The sequence below is a fragment of the Maylandia zebra genome, linkage group LG6, assembly GCF_041146795.1.
Source record: "Maylandia zebra isolate NMK-2024a linkage group LG6, Mzebra_GT3a, whole genome shotgun sequence".
Classification (NCBI taxonomy): Eukaryota; Metazoa; Chordata; class Actinopteri; order Cichliformes; family Cichlidae; genus Maylandia; species Maylandia zebra.
The window spans coordinates 12,808,245-12,815,059 of NC_135172.1; the positions used below are offsets into that span (position 1 = coordinate 12,808,245).

The 6,815-nt window shown below is 44.2% G+C and overlaps 1 non-coding gene across 1 annotated transcript; it reads left to right on the forward strand.

Moving 5' to 3' along the window:
• Positions 1-352: 352 nt before the first annotated feature.
• trnap-ugg (transfer RNA proline (anticodon UGG)) lies at positions 353-424 on the forward strand. The gene has a single exon. It is a non-coding gene; the product is annotated as a tRNA-Pro (tRNA).
• Positions 425-6,815: the final 6,391 nt, after the last annotated feature.

Sequence of the window (6,815 nt, forward strand, 5' to 3'; positions counted from 1 at the left end):
AAGAAAGAAAATAATATATACTAGGCTTTTATAAAGCATGTCTGCTATATTCAAATGATAGAAGATTCTTTTAAAAAGTACACACAGAGCAGTTAGTATGATATGATTTATTTTAACTTTATTTATTTAGGGCCAGCCCTCATTGTTGTTGTTGAGAATTCAAGTTAAATAGAATATGTCCTTATAGTATGTCCAATAAATCTCTACTGAATTAATCCTAGAATAAAATCTAGAATCAAGCACACAAACAGATGATTCTCTGAGCGTTCAAGACAATCTTTCACACATTCTTCTTCATCTAGTTGCTCTGATGTGAGACTTTGTGAAAAAAGACTTGCTGGACTGTTTGTGTGGCTCGTTGGTCTAGGGGTATGATTCTCACTTTGGGTGTGAGAGGTCCCGGGTTCAAATCCTGGACGAGCCCACGTGTTGTCTATAGAGCCTCTCAGCTGCCACATGCTGTTTAGGCTCCATTTGAAAGAATCTCTGCAGCTGCACACATGTTCCCATAGTCCCTCATACAGGGACAGCTAACAGATCTGATATGAAGGATGTTGTTGGCCTTGTTCTTATTGTTTACCATTTAAATTCTCCAAAAAGTTTTTCTAAGGTAATTATTTGTTATTCAAGATAACACAGAGTTTTATTTTAGATTAAATAAGAGAATTCAATTCAAACTTGTACACAGAACTACTACAATACACAGTTATGTATCATATATTATAAATGTGTAACTCTCTCACACGACTTTAACAATATGCATGTGGAAGAACGCACATCAGTTTTACTGATACACAAAAGGGCCAAAAATAAACATCAGTAAACATTAGTACTTCAGTACCACGAAGGAATCTCTTTCAGTGCATTATGCACACATGTAACTTATGTACCAAGTGAAATAAAATATTACAGATGAAAATTATGTGATGATTTTAACTGCAAAATTCAGATTTTAGGGTCAAAATGTGACTTAATTTGTGGTGTAAGGTTTCTGGTTATGAAGCTTGACGCTGTCATGCTCATCTGTATGACTATATGCTCATGCCACTGTGTTGATTGCAGGTGGGTGCATGCTCCATGTTGCAGGGTTTTTCTTCAGGTACTCTTTTTTTGTCCGCCATGATCTAAACACATGCACCTCATTGGAAGCTCTAAATAACCCACCTAAATTGGTTCTTAATTTAAAATTAAAAGTGATCATCTGAAAATTAGACGAAAGCTTATTTGTGACAATCTAAGAAACATGTAATTGAAGCTGCTCCTCTTTGCTGTGGGCAGGTTTGAGAGCAGCCACCTGGGCTTCGCTGGAGGGCAGCAGGAGCAGCCTCAGCACCTCACTCCTCCTCCGCCTGCAAGCACACCTCTGCTGTGACCTGGAAAATGCCTAAGGAAGCTTTTCCCTTTTCACTTTGGGTGTAAGCGGTCCTGGGTTCAAATCCCTGATGAGCCTGTTTGGTTTTTGGGGCTTTGCTGTTGAACTGTTCATGCAAGTCCTGGGAAACTGTAATTTGCTATTTTCAGATGTCATAAAAACTCCCTCAAAAGCCTTCAGCTGATCCAAAATGCTGGAGCGAGAGTACTGGCAGGGCCTAGAAAGAGAGAGCATAACGTTCAAGACTGAAGATTTTTTATTTGTCACATGCATAGTCATTAAATTACAAAACAAACAGTGAAAAGTCTCCTGAACTGCTCCTTTGACTGTACAAAAAAAGACATTATATACAATAAGTAAATAGATTTTAAAAGTCTGGAAATTTTAAATCAAAAATCTGAAAATGTACTTTGTGCAAATGGAGTGTTAAAGTGTCTTGTGCCATATTAGCACAGCAACGTATTGACAGAGCTGTGCAAGTAAACAAGTGACCAGAGTAATATAAACAGAGTAATTCAACTGAGTGACCAGAGAAGTGTAAACAGTAATGCGACCAGGGTAGTGTGAACAGATTGATATAAGGTCCTGTTTCAGTCACTTATTGATGCTATGAGGGGAGTGGGGGCGTGTTCTGGTTTAGGACTCGTACGGCCTGAGGAGAGAAGCTCCTCCTCGAGTGTCTGTTTTGGCCCCGATGGTGTGGAACCTTCTGCCTGATTGCAGAAGTCGAAACATTTTGTTACTGGGATGGGACCAGTCCTTTAATATCTGAGATGCTCTGGACCAACATCTCCTGGTGTAAATGTCCTGTAGGGAAGTTATATTTGTGGATCATAATGTATTTGCATTTGTAACGCAGCAGCGTTCTGACGCACGGATCACTCTGCTTCTCAAACCTGGACACAGTTATTCCCACACCAGGAAGTGATGTTCTGTGTGAGGATGCTCTCCACAGCGCCTGAATAGAAAGTTCTGAGGACCACTGGAAAAACCTGCTAACTTCCTGAGTTGTCGGAGACGGTACAGGCGCTTGCCTAGCCTTTTTGGACTGGACGTGAATGTGAGCAGACCATTTCAGGAATGAGGAGATGTGAACACCGAGAAAGACAATGAAGCAGAAACTGCTAAGAGTGGGATTCAAACCCACACCTCCAGGGGAGAGTGAGCACTAAACACAGCACCTTAGACCACTCAGCCATCCTGAAACAGATCGAGCTGAACTGATTTTCTGATAAATCCAGAATCCAGTTTAAAATCCTTCCCTTCACATAAAAAGTCTTGAATGAACCTTTGGTCTAACTGCTCTTCACACCTGACTGGTAACAAGATGGCGCTGCTGTGTGTGGTTGCTCGTCTGTCACTCTGAAGTTTGTTTCTGTTTCTATTATTTCTGACCTGTTTCATTCACCAAACAAAGTCTCTGCTGAGGTATAATCGCCAGACATGATGATCACCTTTTATTGAAAAGGTCGGCACCACCAGGCCTCTTATCACAGCTCCTGACTCTGACCCCTCTGTCTCTGTGTTACTGTCTTGATTAAGGAATACACCTGTTTATTCGGGGATGTGCCAACTTGCACTACGGTGCTAGAGCATGATATTGATGTCCAGGGAGCTAAACCTATTAAGCAGCATCCTTATCGAGCCAGCCCCCATAAGCGCTTGCTCATGAAACAGGAGGCTGACTATCTGCTGCAACATGGCTTAGCGAAGCCCAGTCAAAGCCCCTGGAGCTCGCCTTGTATAGTGGAATCTAAGCCAGATGGCTCGCCCCGTTTTATTACAGACTTCCGGAAGGTGAACTCTGTGACTGTGGCTGACTCACATCCTCTCCCAAGAGTTGAGGATTGTGTGGACAGTATTGGACTGCTCAGTATGTCACTAAATTAGATCTTCTTAATGGTTACTGGCAGGTCCCTTTAACTGAACGTGCCTCTAACATCTCTGCCTTTGTTACACCTGATGATTTTCTACAATACGCAGTCATGGCTTTCAGCATGTGTAACGCTCCTGCCACCTTCCAGAGGCTGGTAAATAAAGTCCTCCGTGGCCTGTCCAACTGCAGTGCCTACGTAGATGATCTAGTAATTTATACTGAAACATGGCAAGATCATTTGGAAACGTTACACCAGGTATTTCACCGTTTGGCTCAAGCTACTCTAACTCTCAACTTAGCTAAGTGTGAGTTTGCCAAAGCTATAGTGATGTACTTAGGCAGGGAGGTGGGACGTGGACAGGTCCGGCCCATAGATGCCAAAGTGGCAGTGATTAAAGAGTTTCCCACACCTACCACCAGGCGTGAGTTGCGTAGGTTTCTAGGGATGGTGGGCTACTACAGAAACCTTTGTAAAAATTTCTCCTCAGTAGTCAAGCCATTGACTGACCTACTCAGCCCAAAAGTTGAGTTTATATGGTCAAGTGAGTGTCAAGATGCTTTTGAGAGTGCGAAAGTCCTCCTCTGCCACACTCCTGTGTTAGCTGCACCTGATTTGACACGACCATTCAAACTGGAGGTTGATGCCAGTGCTGTCGGGGCTGGGGCAGTGCTGTTGCAAGAAGACTTGCAGGGTTTGAACCACCCCGTTTGTTACTTTTCCCGCAAGTTCAATAAAAATCAGTTAAACTACTCCACCATTGAAAAGGAGACCCTGACTTTGTTGTTGGCTCTTCAGCACTTTCACGTATACCTGGGGTCCAGCATGTTACCTCTTGTTGTGTACACCGACCACAACCCACTTGTGTTCCTTACTCGCATGTTTAATCATAACCAGCGCCTTATGCGCTGGGCTCTGTTGTTGCAGGAATACAACTTAAGTATTCACCATAAGAAGGGGTCTGAAAATGTTTTAGCTGATGGTCTGTCCCGCTTGTAAACATGTTTTGCTGTGTTTGTTCTTTGTTTTTGTTCACACTCTTTAATGTCTGCTTCTGCCCAACATAGGTGGTACTTTAAGGGGAGGGGTGGCCCCGCCTTCCTCTATGGAAATCAAAGTGTTCCAGGACTCACGGGGGATTGGCTGGCCCGGACCTATGCCCGCCCCACCTTCATGCAGGTCAGAGCGTGCCAGGCTGCTGAGGGAGCCTTGAGTACGACAGACCAATGACACAGCTGCCTGCAATCACCTGAGAAGATAAAAGGCTGAGGATTCTTCATTCGTGGAGGGACTTGTTGATTTGAACAGACTGTGGAGACGGTCCCTCCTGCCTTTGCACTGCTGCCATGTGAGCCTTTGTTTTGAGTTGCCTCCTGTGAGATGTTTAGATGAGTAGTGTTCTACTGGTGTTATTGGTGTTACTGGAGTTGTTATGTTTGTTTAAAATCACTCTATTGCCTAGTGAGTTGTTTCACTAACGGTTTTCAGTTGTGTTAATAAACCTTATGTTTTTCTTTTTATCTAACCCCCTAGTCTCTGGGCTCGTTTATGTTACGTCCACTGTCGCCTAGCAGAGCCGGGTCGTAACACAGAGCATAAACTAACACGTCACTTGGAGATAACTGTAGATTTTTCCTTCATGGTTTCAAATGTAAGCTGGCTGATTTGGTTCATTTTTGTTTTTTTGTTTCAAACTGAGCAAACCTGGTCTTCTCCTGAGGACTGCTGCAGGTATCATGCGAGCATGTTAATTTATTAAAAAAACCAACAGCAAAAACCCCCAAAATAGAATGAAACTCATTTCAGGAGACAAATAACACTGATAGAGACATTTTTTTTGTACAGATGATTGGCAAACGGAAAGTTTCTAAAGAGTCGTGCACACACAAGTAGACTACTACAACATGCTACTTAGTTAGGAGAGTTTGGGAATGACAACCAAGCGGAACAAGATTAGACCCAAACATTGTCATCGAAACAAAAACACAAAAAGCTGAGGGGAGGGAATAGAGAGGAGGAAAGCTGAGCTGGCAGCGGGGTTGCTGGAGGAAGGCTGCGCCGCCTCGCCAGCTTAGATCTGCAGGGAGATTTTTACGTTGTGAGAAGAAGGGAATGTTTTTGAAGGGTGCAGAAGCTGCACGTTTGACTGTGGTGTGAGAGGAGCGTGTGTGTCTGTGTGTGTGTACCTTATCGTTCCTGCTCGCAGAGGATTAAAAGCGTACAGCCAGTCGTTCATGTCGTTCTCGTTGTTGGCCAGCAGGAGGATGCCTCCATGTTTTGTGCACACTGCAAATGTGTTGGGCGTCTGAAAAGAAAACATCACATTATATTCATGTTCATTCAAATGATAAATCCCAGTCCATTTGCCATTTCATCAATCAACGTGCACCAAAACAATTTGAATGAATTCTCATTAAAAGACAAACGTGTTACATCCAGCCTTTCTCTATCCTGCCTCAAACCTTAAGCATGGCCTGCTGGTCTTCGCTGTATTCCACCTGTGCTGTGGAGAGGTTGAGGACGCCTCGCTCCACGGGGTCCTGGTCGCTGTTGTAGATGAAGTCGTAGGGCCGGTGAACAACCACAAAATGCTTCCCCCATGAGTTAGAGCGAGGCTCCACGAAGCTTAGAAAACCCTTCTTGGACACAACAGATCTGAAAAGAAGAGATTTTATTCATTTATTTATTTTTTAAGAGAGCGCTTGTTTTTCTGAGGAAGAAGCAGAGTTGGTTTGTTTCCAGCTGAAATCATCCAGGCTCAGGAATTTGAATCGATCCACATCATTTCTGCTTGAACTAGAGAACATGAGTGTCGACTTACATTTGGTCTGTGAGACACATGTCATAGTGACAGTATTTGGGTTAATATGGCATTACTCACCCTGGTCGCATTTCTTCACCTTATATTATTTCTCACCTTGCAGTCACTGATGCTGTTCACCAGCTGCTTGTATTCAGTATTGAAGGTGTGTGTCAGAAGGCGCAGGCACTACAACACAACAGGAACAAGACCGATCAGCTCCGAGCAGAGAAGGAAGAAGGCAGCAACAAGAACGCCCACTAAGCCCACGTTTTTCTCACCTTGGTGGCCAGCTCCTTCTCACGCTTTCAAAGGTGGTGCTGGAGATCTGCGAGGAGACGGAGGTGGACGTGGACAGAGTGCCGGAGCTCACGCTGGGGGACAGAGACTCACTCAGGGACTTGGTGATGGGAGCTGTTCCCACGGGAGCCGCCTCTCCCAGAAGGTGACGGGTCTTTTCCACCTGGACGAAAGATGGGGGCGAATGTGAGGTGGGGAGAAGAGGGGAGGTTAGTCATGTAAAGTCTGTACTCTAAGAAAAAACTTTTTAGAATAGCACTTTGGTCTTTGAGTTGAAAAGTCATTTTTCCCTCTACGATATTAAACAGATTTATTTCTTTATGAATCTTTTAAGGCCCCACCTCCTGCAGCTGCTCCATCTTCTCCAGCTCCCACTGGTGCTCTAGGATGAGGCTATCTCCTCTGGGCCTCCAGCCGGCCAGGTTCTCCTCTCCACGCACATAAGCCACTGATGTGTCCAGGACCTTCC